Source organism: Podarcis raffonei, chromosome 3 (genome assembly GCF_027172205.1).
Source record: "Podarcis raffonei isolate rPodRaf1 chromosome 3, rPodRaf1.pri, whole genome shotgun sequence".
NCBI classification, from domain to species: domain Eukaryota; kingdom Metazoa; phylum Chordata; class Lepidosauria; order Squamata; family Lacertidae; genus Podarcis; species Podarcis raffonei.
Genome location: NC_070604.1, coordinates 35,816,404 through 35,837,355, shown reverse-complemented (window position 1 = coordinate 35,837,355; position 20,952 = coordinate 35,816,404). Strand labels below are relative to the sequence as shown.

Below are 20,952 nucleotides of genomic sequence, written 5' to 3'. Positions count from 1 at the left end.
TTATCAGATAATGGAGGCATATAATTTGGACAAGAAAATTGGCTTCCAGGTGGAAAAATCAAAATTAGAAACAGAACTGTTAGAACCCAAAACTAAGATTTTGTCAAAGATGTATAACTTGCTCTTGAAATGGAATACTCAGGATGAAACGGTGAAATCTGCTATGATTAAATGGGCACAAGATGTTGGACATAACATTATGTTTGCTGACTGGGAGCAGTTGTGGACCACAGGTATGAAATTTACGGCATGCAATGCCTTAAGAGAGAATATTATGAAAATGATATACAGGTGGTACATGACCCCAGTCAAGCTCGCAAAAATATATCATTTGCCCGATAATAAATGTTGGAAATGCAAAGAAACTGAAGGTACATTCTTTCACCTTTGGTGGACGTGCCCAAGAATTAAGGCTTTCTGGGAAATGATCTATAATGAAATGAAAAAGGTATTTAAATATACCTTCCTGAAGAAACCAGAGGCCTTTCTTCTGGGCATTGTCGGCCAATTGGTGCCAAAGAAGGACAGAACTTTTTTTATGTACGCCACAACAGCAGCAAGAATACTTATTGCAAAGTATTGGAAGACACAAGATCTACCCACTTTGGAAGAATGGCAGATGAAGGTGATGGACTATATGGGATTGGCAGAAATGACTGGCAGAATCCGAGACCAGGGAGAAGAGTCAGTGGAAGAAGATTGGAAGAAATTTAAAGACTATCTACAGAAATATTGTAAAATCAATGAATGTTAGAATGATGTTGGATTGAAATTAAGTGGTTTCCAGCTGTAATGCTTTAAGAGAATATGAAAAAAAAGATTATAAATAGGTAATAATATAATGGTAAGGATTTGCTGAACTAACAATTTGTGGTGGAATACAAAAAAGGGAGGTATGAGGAGGTCCGGGAAACAAGTTAAAGGAAAATAAGCAATTGAAAATTTATGTGTTCTTAAATTTTCTTTATTTTGTATTTTTGTTATTTATCTGTTTTTTCTTCTTTTTTATTTTATTGTAATATTTTTAAAAAATCTTAATAAATATCTTATTAAAAAAAATATAAAGCAGAATTGGAGCTGGTGCTGTAGAGCAAGCAATAAGGGAGGCAATGCTCTAATAATTGCTCCACTTGAAAAAAAGAAAGTTGTTTGTGTTCTGTACACAGCTGTCAGGAACTCCTGTGATCTTAAAGAGAACTCATGGACCATGCTTGGAGGCAAGATAAACTATGCAAGCTCTGGTAAAACTCTCATGTTCATCCATGGAGAAGGCAAGTGTAGTATTTATTTATACTACTGGCTATAGCAATTTTGTCTCCTTTGGATATCCTTGGTCTGGTCATGCAATTTTGTTTAGTCACTTAACAATGTGAGGAATGTGTAGATCTCTCAAACACATAAATGCAATTTCTAATTCCTCTATACAGAGACATCCTTCCCACCACCTCCTGTAGGGTGGGGAGGGGGGAACAATCAAAGTTTTACTGACTTTTTTTTTTTAATGGAAGGTTAGAGTCCAAACCAACCAACTGCACGATATCTTCCCAAGGCCTACCCAAGCAGAGGTAACCATAGGACAGCCAACGATCATTTGCAAATTACAAAGCAAATGTCCTGGCTCGCATCCCAAAACACACAAGCAGTGGTTCTTACTTGCAAGTAAAAAGAGAGAGAGAGAGAGAGATCTTTAGTCAGGCAAATAACAGTAAGAGTCAGCAACTCATGAGTTCAAGCACAGGGCAAGAAGTTAAGAACTGGACAGAAGCAACAAGGAGACTCCAACAAGTTTCTGTACCCCACCCACCAAGCTTTTAAAGACAAGGTGTAGCACTCTCTCTTGCTTTACAGCAGGCATGTCCAACTCCCAAGAGACAGCGATCTACTCCCACTATTAAAAAGAACTGGCAGTGATCTACCCATTGGATTGATGAAAGTTGTTGAGCTTTTTGTGGGGGAGGATTTTGAAACGGTCCTTTGGGGTGGGTGGGTTTCCTCCAACCTGTGAATGCAGTGCTTTTTTCTAGGCAACAGGACTGTAGTCTCCTGTTCAAGCTCCTGTATGGTTGATGCATGGTGGCTTCTACCATTTGGCACAGTGAGGTGATGAGGTGACTGCTTCAGGCAACTGATTTGGGGCAACAAATTGTTATTTATTCTAATTTATTCTTCATATTTTTTTACATCAGGGAGAGCAAAAGGCACTTGTGGGATTTTCTGCCCCAGGTACTATGCATTTGACTTTGCAGGGAGGGAGAGTTGATTGTTCTACATGAGGCATGGATATACCCCAGGGGGTGCTTTGAAGAGGAAATGGGGAGCAAGCAGGAGAACCTTACATGCTCCCTCCCTTGGAGGGAGAAACATGTTAACAGGAGCAGCCAAGCTTCTATTATAATATCTATAGATACAGAGATACAGATATAGAGATTTCTAGCTCAGTAGGTGCGTAGATAGAAACAGTACACAGACCACTGACATTTTTAGCACAGTAAAGAAATATTAAGCATGCTAATGTAAAAATAAAACCCTCTGTAAAACAGATTAGAAAATCACACCCATGTTGCTTAATAGGCCAAAAAGAAATAGATAATGAATGACAATAATAAGGAATGTTTAGTCCTTTTTGGTTTGCTTGTTGTAGAAAGGTGACCCTCTTTGTTTAGGGAGAACTGAGATAAGCAGACCAAGTCCCTGTCCCCATTTAATCTGCACCTTGTGTAATGCCATTGCTGATATAATCAGCTTCTTTATGTATGTGTTGGGTAAACAGAGTGCTTAATGCACCTTGCCAATACGCAGCAGTATCCTGCATCTGTTGGCCAATGCCATCTTTTAAAATCAAATCTATACTAATGGGGCTATTTTTCAGATTCCATTGCCTGGACACTTCACTGAACCTGAGCTCCTTTTTATCAAATTGCAATCAACAAGTTGTTTATTGGTGGAGGTGTGGTTTTTTTAATGTTTACAGTTTGCTCCCTTTTCCTCTAAGCACTTTCCCTCTAAGAACTTTAAGAATTCTATTTACCAGGCTTTTAAGCGGGGGGAGAAAATCCATCTTTTAACTATATTACTTACTACAGGGAACTCTATTCCACTAAAATCAAAATCGATTTATCTAGCATAGGTCAATTTTGACTTTTAATGAAATCCACAAGCACGCAGAGAATTGACAAACATTTCCAAAGTCTCCATCCAAGACAACTATTCCTGAAACTGCCCACACAGCACAGCTTATATTGATGATAGTATATAGATAGAGGAAACAACGTAATTTCTCCCACTGCCTTCTCAGAGGCAGCTAGGTACAGTGACTCATAAAAAGAATTGTGTAACAGGGCAGGAGGCACCCAGGGCCCTAAAATGTGAAGGATAAATATCCTGACTTGTGAGGATGCAGCATTTAAAAAAAAGAAATACCAGGCATGAGTAGGCCTACAGTTTATCCAGAGTTAGTCAGGTTTCATGGCTCAGCTGGAAGTGCTAAGCAACTGTGCTTCTGTTTTCTTCTATCCTCCTGAGAAGGAACCATGTCAGTTTCTCTTAACCTAAAGGCAGATTTTACCGTTCTAATGGATTGTGTTACTTAGAATCATAGAATTGTAGAATTGGAAGGGATCCTGAGGGACATTTAGTCCAACCCCTTGCAATGTAGGAATCTCAACTAAAGCATCCATGACAGATGGCCTCTGTTTAAAAACCTCAAAGGAAGGAAAGACTCCACCACTTTTCATGGGAGTCTGCTTCAATGCTGAACAGCTCCGACTGTCAGAAAGTTCTTCCTGGTGTCTAGCTGGTATCTCCTTTCTTTTAACTTGAATGGTTTGGGTGCTATCCTTCAGAGCAGGAGAAAACAAGCTTGCAACATCTCCCATGTGACAGCCCTTTAGATATTGGAAGATGGCTATGATATATCTTCTCAGGTCCTCATTTCTGGGCTAAACATACACAATTCCCTCAACCATTCCTCATAAGGATTGGTTTCCAGACCCTTGGTCATGTTGGTTGCCCTCCTCTGCACACATTCCAGCTTGTCAATATCCAGCTTGCGCTTGGTGGATACTTTAACTCAGCAGTGCCAGCGTGCTGGGGTATTTTTTCCCTTCCACGAGCAGGTACATCTACTGCTGGTACATGCTAAATTAGTTTTCAGCTTAGAAAACTACTTGGGCTGTGGTCCTGTTAAAACATATTTGGGAATGTTCTACTGAATTCAATAACAACATATATAGGATAGTTTTGTGAAAGTCTAAAGGTGTTATCCACAAGAACATAAGAAGAACATGGAAGCTCTGGGATAGCTCAGCATTTATCAAGTATTAGCTAACCCAGTAGACTGCTGATTGCCTCTGGCACTATTCACCAAATGTTTAGTACCTATCAGCTGACTGGTGAACACAAGCCTGAAATGGGGAAGTTTTGGCCACAGTTCCAAATATCAGGTGCTCCCACATTAAGGATACATTTCTTGCAAGTATGGCATGAACACGGTGTGGCACTTGTGAAAGTGCTAGTCTTGCAGATCTAAGCAGTCAGGTGAGCACACATCCTGTCCTAAGAGGCAACATCTTCATCCCCACTTACAAGGTCACGTGAATTCTAGAGGCACTTCAAAAAGTTGCACTTCTGCAGTGAGGATCCTTGTCTATCCATGGAAGTTCCAGGAGAGACTGAGAACCCTGAAAAATCCTGTATTCCTCCCTGTTCTTGTAGTCTAAGGAATTAAAATGTTTCTCAAGCTCTTGATGGGCCACCATGTGTTGATGGTGGGAAGATTTAAGCTTACTTTGTATTTTAATAATTGCAGAACTGTTCAAACTGATTTTAAAATAAATACAGTACTCTTAATCAGCCACTTGGATAAAGGAAAGCATACAATTATTGAGACTGAATACGAAATACATTCTTCCCCAGTATTATTAGGTTCAGGGTGTCTGTCACACAATAACATATTAATCCTCAAAAAGGTATCTACCACCCTAACTGGTAGTTAGTTAGGTCTTGCAAAAGAATACTAATGCTATGTCTCGATCTCAGACACTCATTTAATATGCTGGAATACTTGCCAAGCTCAGATGGAGAGAAAATGGCTTTTTCAGCCATGGCTGCTAAATGAGCAGTGAGTAGCAACCTCAGATTTAATTAAACTCTTAAAATTATGGACTGCTGCTCCTAATGATAGTTATCCTAATCAAGGAAATTCATTTGGTTGCATTCCACAGTGAGCTAACAAGACTTTGCCAACTAGCTCTCATATAGCTTCCAAACTCCGACTCCTACAGACTCTGGTTTACTCATCTCATTATACGCCTTGCTTGTTTACTCATTTCACTACCATCAGCTGCTGAATCAAATGCTAGACATGATGATAAGTATATCAAGATTTTGCAAGGAACAGGAAATATACTCAAAACAGTAGAATGCCCACAGCAGAGACATAAATAAATCATATAGCTATGGAAACAGCAAGAAAGATAAAAGCATGTCCAGGATACCAAAGTATTGGAATAAAGAAGTCAGCACAAACATTTACTGCATGAATTTCTGTGTATGATCACACACCAAAACCACATCCTGCATATATTGAAAAAATGCTTCTCCACACACCCTTACTGACCATAACTAAAGGCCTACTCCTACACAGTAGGGCACCATGGATGAGGACTAGCTCAGGGCTTCCATCTCTCTCTCAGCCCTGAATGAGACACACCGTCATTTCTCAGCCCCCTAACTGCATTGTGACCTCCCTCATTGCTGCCACTTCCACTTGCAACCACCCTTCTAGAATTGGCCATCATGTCATTAATAATAATGTCCAAACCCATCCTTCCACATCACTTTGACCTTTCCCCCATCTCTCTGCCCCTCAATTCAGAAAAAAAGCTGTCTAGATCAAAGGTGCCATCAGAAAATTCAATAGATCACCCAATGAGTGGCAGCATGGAATGGCTTTAGCAGCAGAGCCCAGGATGAGTCGACATGCGGAGGGCTGGGAGGCCAGCTGGCAAGCCCCAGCTCGGACATCTCCTTCCATTGGCCCGTGCTCCGACGTAAATCAGAGACCTGGACTTGAGAAGCCAGGGCACGCTATTAGCAGAGTGTACTGAGCACACAGAATAGGCGTGAGGCTTGTGAAGTCATGCTACAGCTACAGATTTACTAATCATAAATCAGAACAAAAAAACATGTCGTCTCTCTCTCATGTCATCTCAGAGAGAACAGCAAAAGCAAAAGCTATACACAAACGGAAGTTCCCAGCATACTGTGCTAGAATGTAAACAGACATGTGACACACAACAATTCCACATGCCTGTTCCTTAAGGTGGAATGGAAATGTCAACAGGATGATTATCCAGCTTCAGCCAATCAACAAGTTGTTTTACCTGTCCATAAGAATGTAATAAGAGCCCTACTGGATCAAGTCAAAGACTCATCTACTCCAGCATTCTGTTCTCACAATAGCAATCCAGGTGCCCATAGGAAGCCGAAAAGTAGGACATAAGCACACTATCATACCTTATACCCAAAAGTATATATACTTGTGAGATCTGCGAGTTTTCTGAAATACTAGGTTATGAAGCAATTGCTTTTTTGTATTTGCTTCATCTAGTCTCATTTTAGATTGTTTCTCTTGCTCAGCAACTTATTGAGCAACTTACACCCCTTGCTTCCCCCCGAAAAACATGTTTTTAAGGTTCCTGCAGCCTTCTACCAAAGATTTGGAGGAGTGTGGGGATGCACAGAGGAGAGGAGAGGAAGTCTTGATCCACAGGCAGAAGTCCTTGCAGTAACAGAATGACTGGATACCTCCAGTTGGTTAGAGTGTGGTGCCGATAACACCAAAGTTGCATGTTCAATCCCTATATGTAACAGCTGTATATTCCTGCATTGCAGAGGGTTGGCCTTGATGATCCAAAGGGTCCCTTCCAACTCTACAGTTCTATTATTCTATGAACCCAAAGATTGGATGCTTTAGTTGATATACCTGCATTGCAGGGGTTGGACTCAGGGTCCCTTCCAACTCTATAATTCTATAATTTACAGCTGCTGCCGGTGTCCTATGATACCCTAGTTTGTTATTTAGAGGTCTTGGGGAAATAATGTTTGCAACTCAGGGTAGCAAACTCAGATTATGGAGCAGGGGTGGGGATTGACCATCTATTTTCTTATGGTGGTTTTATGGGTAATCTCTCTCAAAAAAGTTTCCAATGGGACTTCAAAAAGCATTGGAGAAAGGTGTTTAAAATTTCTCTAACTTACAAATATGCTGTACAGTTGTTTTTATAAAAAAAAGAAAATTAGACTTTTTACCTAGTTTAAGGACCCATGCCAACATGACTGTGAAAAGAGGAATGAAGTGAAATACATCCAGTGTGAACTACCTCTAATTAACTGAATAAAACATAAAATGTGGTCTTTTATCCAATACTGGCCTATGCCACAGTCTTTCCTTCCAAACTTTTAAAATAATCAGTTTTAAAACTTCAGCAATGCTGCAAGTACACACACTGCTATGCCAACACAGAAAGAAAGAGAAAACTCCACTGCTCTGCAAAGTTGTATTTGAGATCCATTTATTCATATTATTAATGAAAGGTCAGCTGCAGTCAAACAAAACACAACAGTGCATATTTTTACCATTCTTGAGTGTTGCAATTTTCTCCTGCCACACTAGCAGCAATTCGGCTCTGTTAAAAGACCCTTGGCTTAGCTCTAATTCAGCTTGTTACAGAGTCTTTTAAATTAGTTCAATACTGATAAGAACAAAAGTTAAAAGCAAATCATCAGCTATTTCCTTAACAATCAAGCCTTTGGGGCACAGATTCTTCATGTCTAAATGGTTATTTCTTAATTTAAGGAGGCTCACTATGATTAAGAATAGACTAACTGTGGCTAACATCATCCTGGAGGAATTGAGCTATTGTTGGGATTTCCAGGTTACCTGCATATAAATTACTATACTATAATTTTAATAGAAAAAAGTTTGCTCATGGTGGTGGAGACTGGGGTTGGGTTGCCTGAGTACCTGTTCAGTCTGCTGTCCAGGTGTTAGCTAGCTGCAGCTTCCAGACCAACATCAAAGGCAGTATCACATAGAGCACCTCTTCCATGCACCCAATCGCAATTCGGATTCCCGCTCCCAACTGGTTTTTCTAATATGACTGTTAATGGTGACGAGGCATTTAAAATAATGAGCGGTTTGATCCTAAAAAGCTGGGATAACAAACCTTCAAAATTTTGTTTTTGCTTTTCTCTTAACTAAACTAGACTAGAGAAAGAGGGGGGCCCTGACCAAATTTGCCTCTGGTCCCCTTCAGCGCCAGCATGCAGCCCTCTAGATTACCTGCATGCTGTGAAGTACCCCTACTTTTCACACTGTAACTTCAGGGCTGTGTTTGTTAGTATTCCCACCACCACCAAAATAAATAAACACATCCCCTGTTACTTATGAAAACCATGTTAGTATTTGTACTGTGTTCGTTAGAAAATGCATTTTACAGTTGCACTGGGGAAAAGAAAACATATGTAATGTAACAGCTGCAATAACTCCAATCAAGGTCACAGAAATGCTGGATCATTGCCATGTTTGCTGCCTTTAAGAGTGTGTGTGTGTGTGTGCGTCTTAGAACAGAGTGTGGGAGTTGGGGGTTGTCTGGTTGTCTTGCCATTGCTTTGTTGACTGAGAACATGGGAGTGTAAAGACTTCAAGGAGGCTCTGTCTGGAAGAGTTTATGAAGACAGGCAAGCTATGGACTAATTTTTTTATTTATGCATTATTTATGCATTTATGTGTGTGTTTTGGAGCAAGAAGATCAAACCCTCTCTTGGGCACAAGGGAGATAAACAAATTGTATTGAATTTGATAAATATAAATAATACAGCTTGTTAAATTGTTGGCCATCCTGACAAGTAAAGACTCATCTTCAAATCTTGTGCAATGAGTCTACTTTAACACTAAGGTTTGAGGGTGAAACTGCTGCATCACGCTGAATGACTCAAAAAATAGATAACAAACCACACCATGTTGGGCTACTTGCCATTGGGGGGGGGGATGCCACTTGTCTGATGTTCAGCTGGGATGCAGAGTGTGCATCTAGCTGCATGTATTTTAACAGCTTCCCTACACTGCCATATAGATATATGAATCATAATGTGAAAAACAGCCCTATGACAAAGACTAAAATCTGCAATTGTTCAATCAAAGGAGCAGAGTGTGGGATATTAAATTCCCCTTACATTTAAAGGCTAACCTAACTAATTCAAATTTTATGAAACAAAATGAGAAATGAAACAGTGTCATTGTCTGAAATGCACACTACATCTGGCTAGAGGAGCTGGCATGTGGCACTGCCACCAACTGTCTGTGTCATGTGTTATGTGGTTTTCCCCTGTTCTCACACCATACACGCCCCCCCAGCCCAGGATCATTACAACAGGGACCCATAATGTTCTCACCCCCCTTCATGGATCACTGCCTTGCCGTGGCGAAGGGACTTGAATAACTTAGAGAAGCTATGAGCTATGCCGTGCAGAGCCACCCAAGATGGACAGGTCATACTAGAGAGTTTTGACCGAACGTGATCCACCTGGAGCAGGAACCAGCAAGCTACTCCAGTATCCCTGCCAAGAAAACTCCATGGACAAAGACAACAGGCATATAAAAGTTATGACGCTGGCAAAGCTACCAGCATGAGTTTGACCAAACTGCAGGAGGCAGTGGAAGACAGGAGTGCCTGGCGTGCTCTGGTCCATGGGGTCACGAACTAAACAACAACAATGTTCTCACCAACTGATCCCATCCCAGACACATATCTGCACCCAAGAATCCAAAAACACAAAACCCCAGGTTACAACTTAGCAATATTAGCCTCAACAAGCCTCAACTGGGTCCTGTGGCTGGGTCCAACAGGACCATTAATCAATACTGGGTTGTGGGAGTCTCTCCCGCCAATGACAGATAAAGCCGCCGTCATTCTCAAGCAGACAGGTAAATGAAAATAAGTCCAGCAAAGCCTTCAGCTGAGATCTATATAGTTTGACTTCTCAAACCCCAATAAAAGGGGCCATCTCTCTCCTGCCAGCAGTGATGAGTTGGCGCATCTCGAGCATTCCCCAAGTTGGGAAAAGGAGGAAGGAGGAGAAGCAGAACAGGGCTGACTGTGCGAATGCTCAAAATGACATCCTATCATTTTCGCAATGACCCACCCTGCTCCAGTTTCTCTGATATACAAAGGTTAAAAATTACTTCTTGATACCCTGATGTTTAAATGCAAGCTATTCAGAATTATGAGATCAGGTTGAAACAGGTGCCATGATGAAAAGGGTACAGAGTTCTGGGGTTAAACAATCATTGCTCTCCAAATATCAATGTTAAAACCTTTCTTTTTTTCTGATGTCGGCTTTAATGTCTTTGAGCTTCGCAGAATGAGTGTTTCCCACAGAAATAAATTGCACACCATCTCTATAGTGCAGGCGGTTAAAGTAATCACTCATCAGCCCAACTTCTCATCTGCAGCCAAGAACATTTGTATTAGCACTGATTAATCTGTGCTGGCATTAGCTGAAGTACAGAACCTCAGCCAAGATTACAGGAGGTCAAAACATTAAGCATATTTTTCTTTATATGCCACAGTATGCCTAACATTACAAAAAATAGACCTCGCTTTAATGCATGCAAGGAAGCATATTTCAATCAAGCCTAATTCCTCCTTGTTATTTTACTGTATTACCAAAACAGTAGGTCAGATCTTCGTGTGAAGATTAAATCTTGTACTTGCCTCTTTGGAGGAAATTGATTCATTTTAGCTAGCAAGTAACTTTTCCCCATCATCTTGGACTGTTTTACCCAACAGTTTTTTCCTGAGACACACTTCGCACCATGCCCCCTCCCCACCTTCAGATACATAGTTGCATAAGACCCCCCCCCCACTTTGTTCAGGCGATATTCCTGAAAGGAACATAGGAAGCTCCCTTACACTCAGTCCATTGTTCCATCTGGCTCAATATTGCCTGACCTGCAGAGGTTCTCTAGAACTTCAGACTGGGGTTCCTCCCAGTCCTACCAGGAGATGGCAAGGATTGAACCTGAGACCATCTCCATGCAGAGCAGATGCTGAACCACTGAGCTATGGTCCTTCCCTCCTCTAGAAAAGGTGGCATGGGGGCCACCACATATGCTGGCCCTGCCCTCAACATCCCCTGCACACTCCCAACCTTCCTGTGTTGGGAGTGGGCTTCTAAGCATGTTCAGTTAAAAGCTTATTAAAAGCTTGCTCAAAATCAAAATGTCTAATAACACACTGTTCAGACGTTTCTGTTCAACATGGGGAGGTAGAAGTGGAATATGTAGGGCTGGATACGTTGGGATTGGGGGGTGCCATGTACATCCGCGTGCTCCCTACTCATGTCTGCATTCCTGTTTGGGCATAAGACCTGAACAGGGCTACTCTGGGTGAGGCTTTTGAGCTGGATAGAGAAGCTGTCCAATACCACCAGCAGTCAGACGGTGTACTGCAGGGCAGAATCAGCACTAAACTGGGAGGTGCCTGCAGAAGTTTTTGCTTCAGCAGCTTCTAAGCAGCAACTGAGGGTTTAAGAACTTGGCCTGGCTGCCCACTCTCCCTGAAATACTAGTGCGGCTCTGATCCTGACTCCAACACAAGTTGCTTCATGTTGCCAAGTGAGTGCTTTCAGGACCAAACTTTGCTTTGTGCTCACTTGCATCTCTATTCCCGATGATGATCCCATGGTGCTTGTAGGTTATCTGGTTCTTCAGGTTGTGTTGTTGTCCTGGGATATGATTTAAGGGGTCGTTTTTAGGTGCCCTGCCTTGCCCCTGGTCCTGGGTTCATGGTGGGTCCTCTGAATGTGCCTGACTTCAGTTGTGGGAGTTGGCAGGCCCTGATATTTAGCACCCACAGTGGCATTTCACTCACACAGCCATTGTATGCACACGGTACTTCTAATGCACAATTCTTAGAAAATCAGAAAGTTGGTGAAAATAAATTCCTACAATTTATTGAAAGAACTGAGAAAAAGTTCCCTTGAAAAGTAACTGTACAACATGAAATGTATTGAACTATTTCATAAAATAAAACTAATATTCTACAGTGTCTTTTGGATATTTGCCTCTTTTTTCTGTTGTGGATTAGAGCAGTTCCCTGTTTCCTGCTCATGTGAAAAACAGGCCATGTTTCGTCTATCATTCTCCACCTTCGACACAAGCCCATTAAATTCTATAGGAAAAGTAATATTACATCTTGCAGTGGAACTAATATCTATTAAGATATGGTTTTACACTTTCATTAATCACAGAGTCTCTCATTACAGAAAATGAGCCATTGCTAATATTACAAGCTAGAAAGCCTGGTGTGATATTGAACCAACCATGACATTTTCAGAGTTCTGTAAAATATAATTGCTGTCTTTGTCCCTCTAAAATAATCAGAAATAGCCCTGACTTTTCTTCCAAGTAGTATTTTAGATACGCTAAATAGATTGGAACTATATCTAATGTGATATGCTAAGTTATATTCATGGTGACAGCCTAGTGGGTGTCTTTTTTTCCCCCCTTAATTAAACCAGAACCAGAATTTTAAACAAATCATTCTGTTTTATACAGTAATATATCAAAACTGTACTAGCAGACTGTATACAATGTTTTGGGCTACAAAATCTGTTTCAACATACCTTCACAATACTTGGCAATAGTCAGCAAATCTACCTTTAATATTTGATTAGCACGTGCACATTTATAACTCCCAAACTCCCTCAGAAAGAGCATTTTCAGTACATTGGATAGGGTTTAGCTGCATAAAAATCATTCATCACAATTGGAGCCATGCAGCTAATTCTCCATTCAAAATGCAATAAATGTAGCTTATGAGTAATAGCTACTATAATTTCATAGTGTAGTTGGGTAGGCTTTCAGTGTTCTGGTGAGGCTTAAGCCAAATGATTCCCACACATCACTATGAAAATAATATATGTGAGGTTATCCTCCCCAGTTCATTCTTTTAACCTCCAAAAATATATCAAAATAAAAAGCCATCACCTTTTTTGTTGTTGTTGCAGCTGAACGAAAAAGCAATTGTTGGATGCTGTTTGGATATGCTTACTCAGATAGGGTCAAAAAGCATGTGATAGTGGCAAGTGCATCTTTTTAAATGAGGAACTTCCCCAGTCACGTATAAACTGGTGGCATTGGAGGGTTTCGCCTTAAGAGAAAAGTGGGAGAGGGGAAGAGGGGTGCTAGACTCCCCCTCACCCATAACTTATTATTTATTTATTCATTTGAATATTTATAGGTCACCTTTTAGGGCATAGCTCTTGCAACAAAAATAAGATACGTTTAAAACATCAAACCATTTAAAATCACACTTATAAAACGACATCTCAAAAACCACGGGTCAAAAATATTCAATATAAGCTAACATAAAACAAGCAATAAATCTTCCAGTTTCACTTTCCCCTGAGTCACATTCCAATGCCAGAAGTGACCCTAGACATGGGGAAAGTTTTCAGACCTCTTACCAACATGCCCCTTTTGTAAATGTGCACACACATACAGACTGACAGCATTATGTCTAGAATGACCACCCATGATTCTATTTGCTGATTGCATTTTAAGCTGTTCTGCTATTTTAACATTTTTTAATGCATCTTACAATGCAATCCAACCCATATCTTACTCAGACATTCCATGAGACTTACTTTCAGGTGAGTGTATAGAAGACAGCAGCCTTGTTTGCATTTATTTTCTCCCTTTCAAACTGCATACTCCCTCAGAATTGTATACAATTGAAAAGTGATGACTTCTTTAAAAAACAACAACCCAGGTTCACTGATGTCCCTCTTAGCATCTGAACATAGGATGTCGTTGGAGAACAGTTAGCATTTCCACATGCTGACCTTACCTGGTTTTGAAGGTCTGAAAAGGAGCTTTTATCACAAGTAAAACCACTGAGGTAGCACACACAGCACAACTGAAGTTAATCTGACCATGAATGAGGTGCATATGCTTTGCAACCCCAGAATTTCCCAAGGGGAGGCCAGGAACTCAGTTGGCTGTACTGAGGCAGCAGAAGCTCTATTTAGTGTCACAATAACCCTTCAGCTAAGATGTGAAACATGCCCTATTGTGCTTGGCATTTTAGCACAAACTCACTTGCCTTATCACAGGCTTACTGAAAATTGGAATCAAAGAGATAACCACTTCAATGCAAAATTCAAGCTCATCATGCACCTCATAACAACATAAAAACTGTATGTTGGCACTTGTTGTGAAATCTCATCTTACAGTTTTATTTACAGATTTGGTGGTGGTGGTGAGGAGCTTGATCCAAAGAGATCCAGCAACAAACTCGGAAGGGAGCCTGGACAGGCCTTGATTTATCCCCTGGGAGTAGACCCAAGCAATGGCTATTGGGCAGTTTTGCCCACCCCCTGGGGACGTCCTGTGCCTGATCCTGCCTACAATTGGTCAATACGCAGGCAAGCCACAATCCCCACCAGTTGACGTCCCCGGATGGCAGACAAGGTCGTGGCCAGGCTACAATGCCACCTAACCATCAAAGGTAAGCGGACTTGTAAAAATACCACAAAAGGTGAAAATCTAGGTTTGCCTCATGTCTTTGCACTGAAAATGGTATACTCCAGGAGAGGCTGTTTTTCTGTGACAATTCTTTGGGACAAGTTGATTTATCAAGCCCATCAGTTTACAATTGGGCTGTAATTCTTTGGAAGCCCTCGCCAAATATGACTGGGAGTATACATTTTGATAACATTAGTAACAGCAACAAAAATAAGATGTGGAACAAACTGTAGCCCTATCCTGGAAGAATGAAAGAAATCACTCTTCTGGACAGGAAGGTGACAAGTGTGTTTTATCAAACTTAATTGAATTCAAGTTACAATTATTAACAGCAAAACAAAAATTTTTCACTGCTGGCAATAAAAATGCAGCATGGTTACAAGCTCAGGTAAACCTAGGGAGGAAGGGAAGAAGGACCAATTGCTCTAGAAATGGGATGGCTCCAGGTAAAGGTGAAATAGACAGGTTTGCATGATTTTTTTTAAGAGAGGAAGTAATCACTGCATGCAATTTTCTCCTTGTAAATATAGGGTTGTGGGGTTTGTTTGTTTGTTTGTTTTTTTAGTTATTTCAAACATTTCTACCCTGCACCTTCTATTATTTAAGAAGGTTTACAGACACCCAGAGAAGTAGGGCTGGCCCAGTATATGGCCCAGTATATTTTGCTGCATTACGTATAACAGCAGAAATACAACACCATCCCCCAGTTGGTGCTTTCCTAGCAGTCATCATACATAGGAGCCAAGATCAGGAATGTTCTTTGGTGACAAAAGCACTTTCCCCCCTCTCTGGCAGTAAAAATAAGGTAAAGGACCCCTGATTATTAGGTCCAGTCGTGACCGACTCTGGGGTTGCGGCGCTCATCTTGCTTTATTGGCTGAGGGAGCCGGCGTACAGCTTCCTGTGGCCAGCATGACTAAGCTGCTTCTGGCAAACCAGAGCAGCGCACAGAAATGCCGTTTACCTTCCCACCAGAGCGGTACCTATTTATCTACTTGCACTTTGACATGCTTTTGAATAGCTAGGTTGGCAGGAGCAGGGACCAAGCAATGGGAGCTCACCCCGTCGCGGGGATTCGAACTGCCAACCTTCTGATTGGCAAGTCCTAGGCTCTGTGGTTTAACCCACAGCGCCACCCGCGTCCCATCTGGCAGTAAAAATACAATATAATAATAAATAACGAAGAATGTGCTATCTAGTCCATGACACCAAAGATCTGCTACCTGAAGCAGCCACCTTGCTCTGCCAAATGGTAGAGCCAACCCTACTGAAAAGATGTAAAAATAACAGAAACAATCTATTGTACCAACTACAAAGGATGTTCAACTATTGATTTATAAATCACACTTGGAGTTAAATAGATACAATTGCCACTTCTACATGATGACTCATTACTGGTTCAATTTAAAGGCAATGCAGGTAGCACTTATTTCAGTAAGTCAGCAGATCATACCAGATTAGTTAGAATCTGAGACCTCCAGTTATAGGGCGGTATATAAATTCAATAAATGATGATGGTGATGATGATGAATGACTGAATACCTATTGCTTGTTTAAGTCTGTATGTCTAAAAGCTGGTTCTTTAGCAGTAGCTCCTGTCAAAAAATAGCTATTGACAACAAAACATGCCTGGCTCCTTGTTATAAAAAAGCACATTAAGATTCAAAGAACTGTATCACTGAAGACCAACAACAATAACAAAAACTGTAAACCACAACTACTGCTATACTGCCAGCATGAAAAATAGAACTTGGAACCTGGATTTGGATGAGTAAGATTCAGCTAAGAGTTCAAATTAATTGGGATGAAGTGGGGGAATCACATAGCAGTTTTTAACTATTTTATTTTCTTTCCAGAAAATAAGAGTTGAAAGCTCATGTGAGACATCATGTGCATGTCTTTAGTTTGTGCCTTTCATCAGCTTGTTTTCCTTCCGGATGCCTTTGGAAATTGTGTGTTAGTTCCATCAGAATCACTTTGAATTAAACCCTCCTGTTACCCATTGCAAAACAGGCTAAAAAGCACCTGGCAATTTTCAAGAGGTTAAGTAGCTATGATCTGCAAGCTGCCCATGCCGCAGCCTGACGAGAAGATGCAATTTGACACAATGTCTAATCTGCTGTGACATTCAAGTTTTAAGTGACGTTCAAGGAGACGGAAGGGCTGGCGCTTGAACGTATCCCAATGTGCACTGGTATTCTGTCTGTTAACTTTCTAATGAAGCATGATTGAGTAAAGTAATGAAGAGTTTACAGAGAGCCCCAGGAAACCAATTTCCAATTTTGCGACCAGCAGGCTTTAAACTTCACGGCAGCATTTGCTTATTTTGTCTAGAAGGGGACTAGGATACTAAATGTCATTTCTACTTTGTGAGTCAGACAGACTTTTCTAATCCCCACACACTTACTTTCTAATGAATGTCTCCTTCTCCTGATCCATTTTCTCCCCATCCATAGTTGTTATGTATAGGGCGAGTGGCTCTAATAGAAAAGAAAGAAAGGAAAAGGGTAGGTGGGGAGATTACAGTGAGAAATGAAATTCTAATCACTTCAAAAATCAGAAGTATTGCAAGCCTTCTGCACAGAAAGAGATTTTAATCTTCAGCCTGCCCTTGCTGAACTCTGGTGGAAAGAATATAAGAAGGACGTAGCAGGATCATTTTTATGAGAGAAAACCCACATTGATCAAAGCAGAGCTGAACATTTACGCTTTACCTTAGTTCCATGATGTTAAAGCAAATATATAACATCCCCACACAAACTCTATTTAAATATAGCTGCTTCACTTGCACTTATCGGCAAATGTTATCCTTGTATTACAGAATGCTAAAGCAGAAAACCAAGGTTAATGATAAAGAAGTTATTTTCAAATATGTTCTGAAGAATTCTGGGGTGTCTTGGTAGCTCATCAGGAGTTCCTCAATGACAAGATCAGTGGTGGTGGATAAGCATCTCTGAAAGGTGAGGTGCCCATCATTTCTCTGCAATCCCAAATGGAAAACTACACATTTCAGAATACAGTGACACACAGCCTTGCTGGAACAACTCCAGAATGCAGTTAGGAGATTGCCTTATTGAAAGCCCCAATGGTTTTGATTGGCTATATATCCATGATGGTCAGAATAAAAACACTACTTCACATAATGCATAATTAATTTATGCAACAGATGAGAAACCGGTGGCACTCCAAGTGTTGTTGGAGTCCTGTTCCCATCAAACCCTAGACAGCATGGCCAATGGTCAGGGATGATGGGAGTTGTAGTCCCAACAACTTATGGGAGGGCCTCAGGTGATCAAAGAACTTGGCTGACCTTCATAGAGTTATGAACAGAGTGCTTTAAAAATCAATGCCTCGTCCCAGGAAACGCTGGGAACTGTAGCTTGGGGGGAAGGGATAGGGGTCTCCCAACACTTGTCAATTCCTTTAAAAAGCTGCATTTGCCAGGATTCTTTGACGGGGGCCATGATTGTTCAGAGCGGTATAACACTACCTTAAATGCATAGTATGGATGGACCTAAGTGCTTAGTCAAGCTCTAAGTCCAATGGGAGTGTGCACAAGGGAAGCAAATTGGAGAGAGACAATAAAAGGAATGTTTAAGATGTGCAAAGCTTTCAGTATATATGAAAGCAAGTCAGTTCATTTCCACTCAGTCTTATGCACTATACCTATTTCTTAATTAAGCCCCCACTCCCAATTTAACAGCGGGAAAAGATTTCAAGGGCAGGGGCTACACAGAGGTTCCCGAGAAAATGATGGACAGGTCTTTGCCAGGGATACTCTGTATCTCAGATTATCTTGCCTCAGGGCACAAGGTTGTTATTAGGTGGACTGAACCCCAGCCATTATTTAAAATGGCAATCTGTCAGTTGCATGCCATGGAACGGAACATACTTCATACTGGCAAAAAAAAGAAAGAAAGAGCTTTCTTTTATCAAGTGGAGGAAAAAGATAAAAGCATTGCCTACTTGAAAAATCAGACTTGCATTTCCTGACTATAATGTTGCTATCTCACATCCCTGTGACTTGCTGAAGATGGGAGACAACTCATAAATTTGTGTGAGGGGTTTAAGGACTTGAAGAGTATAAAAGGTCATGGAAGCACTCTGTCAGAACTGAATTCTTTTATCACATCACACTTGATTTGGAGGTGGGAAGGGAAGGAAATATTATTTGCTTTAAACAAATAGCAAGGAATCCTTTAGTTGTCCTGTGAAATCCTGTGCCCATTTTAATGCTTAGTAGTCTCCCTTTAATGGTTAGGGAATACTCCACACCCCTTGATTTTGTGACATATCCCTCCTGTTTTGATGGGAAGGGGAAGGAAAAAGAAACCCAAGGTCTTCAGATGGCTGGCCAAGAACCACTAACCCACCTTATAAGACTTCTGTGGGAGAACAATAGGATACAATGGAATAAGCCCACGTGCTGTCCTAAGACCCTTGGTGGAAGTGGACTGCATATGCAGTAAATAAAAGCATACTAGGATTTGCTTCTTTTAAACCCACAAATCCAGCAACACATCAAAAATGCCTCCTAACAATTATCTACTCACAAAAAAAATATCAATTCAATTCCATGCATGTCTGCTCAGAAGTAAATTTAAATTCTGATATGTTCAATGGGCCTTACTCTCAGGTAACTGTAGGAATACAACTGAAGGTCAGGACTAGGGAGTAAGCTCAATTGCACACAGTGAACTTGCTTCTGAATATATGCATAGGATTGTGAAGCACCAACACCACTCAAAACATGCAATCCTATCCCAGAGAGATCCATGCGCGTACACACTCACTCTTTATGAGATCATGCTTAGAACTCCTATATTCAGGAACTGCTGTGCCCATCATATTTGCAGTTACCCCAACACTTGTAGCACTGAACATCTGTATTTAAGTGGGACCACAATGGCTTGCAATCCCTGCTCTAATTATAGAGTTCAAAAACCTTTTGGGCTGCAGTATGCAGAGAAGGGAGAGGCAGCGTTTCTGACAAGAGGCTCCTGTTTTTACAACTAATTGGGCCAGCAGATTTGGGATATAGAAGATTCTGACAGCCAGCACATTTGGTAACACAAAGATGTCAAAACAAACTATAGCTAGCAAAGCCTGACAGCAAGTCCCCCCCCCCAGCCTTATGTTAGGAAAGCAGAGGATGTGACCCATTATAGTATAACAGCCCTTCACAACTGTAGCCCAAATCATTATATTGTCTCTACTGCCAGCGTCGTCTTCCTGCTGAGCAAAAGGGCAACATGAAATGCTCCTTCTGAGAATCTCTAGATGTGGAAAAAACAAATGCCTGATAGCTTGTGATAATTCAGATATACATCAACAAAAGAACTGTCATGCAATAGGCAGCACATGGCCTGTGCATTGTAAGGATTCCTATGGATTAACATGCATAGTAAAATAAATGGAAATATGTGAAGTCAAATATTTGAGTATTTGAATAGGAGAATTGGTCCACAACAGCTCAGTGTTCACAGGAGCTGTTGAGTTTCCTGGTCACCATCAGGAAGAAAATATTAACCTAACCTGTAGCTTGAAAACCTAACTGCCCCTTCTTTGAACTGTGAACCGTGTCCAGTTCTGGGCACCACAGTTCAAAAAGGACACTGACAAACTGGAACGTGTCCAGAGGAGGGCAACCAAAATGGTCAAAGGCCTGGAAACGATGCCTTATGAGGAACGGCTAAGGGAGCTGGGCATGTTTAGCCTGGAGAAGAGGAGGTTAAGGGGTGATATGATAGCCGTGTTCAAATATAGAAAAGGATGTCACATAGAGGAGGGAGAAAGGTTGTTTTCTGCTGCTCCAGAGAAGCGGACACGGAGCAATGGATCCAAACTACAAGAAAGAAGATTCCACCTAAACATTAGGAAGAACTTCCTGACAGTAAGAGCTGTTCGACAGTGGAATTTGCTGCCAAGGAGTGTGGTGGAGTCTCCTTCTTTGGAGGTCTTTAAGCAGAGGCTTGACAACCATATGTCAGGAGTGCTCTGATGGTGTTTCCTGCTTGGCAGGGGGTTGGACTCGATGGCCCTTGTGGTCTCTTCCAACTCTATGATTCTATGATTCTATGATTTGAAATACAGCTGGCTAGACAGAATAGGTTTCAAAAGCCCAGGTGGAGAACAGATCAACTCCATTGTCCAAATGTAGCTATACCATCTTTAAATTGAACGTTGTCACACACCAAAGCTGATGTAAACAGGCTAAAATCATTAGTATTCATAATATGGAAGCTATGGCCAATGGCCACTGCACTGATCAAGTCTGCAAGAGAGCAGAGGTTGGCATGGGAAGAAGGCAAGGAGCTATGGTATGGACTCCTCCCTTGTTACCATGGAGTTCTAGAAGC

General features: G+C 41.2%; 1 long non-coding RNA gene across 3 annotated transcripts in view; it reads right to left on the bottom strand.

Moving 5' to 3' along the window:
* LOC128410227 (uncharacterized) overlaps nt 1–17,266 on the bottom strand; it is a 163,550-nt gene extending 146,284 nt beyond the window's left edge. For all 3 annotated transcript variants that reach the window (XR_008329422.1, XR_008329421.1, XR_008329420.1), the window contains exon 1: nt 17,001–17,266. This is a non-coding gene — a long non-coding RNA (uncharacterized LOC128410227). The remainder of the gene's footprint in view (nt 1–17,000) is intronic.
* Between the last annotated feature and the right edge of the window lie 3,686 nt (nt 17,267–20,952).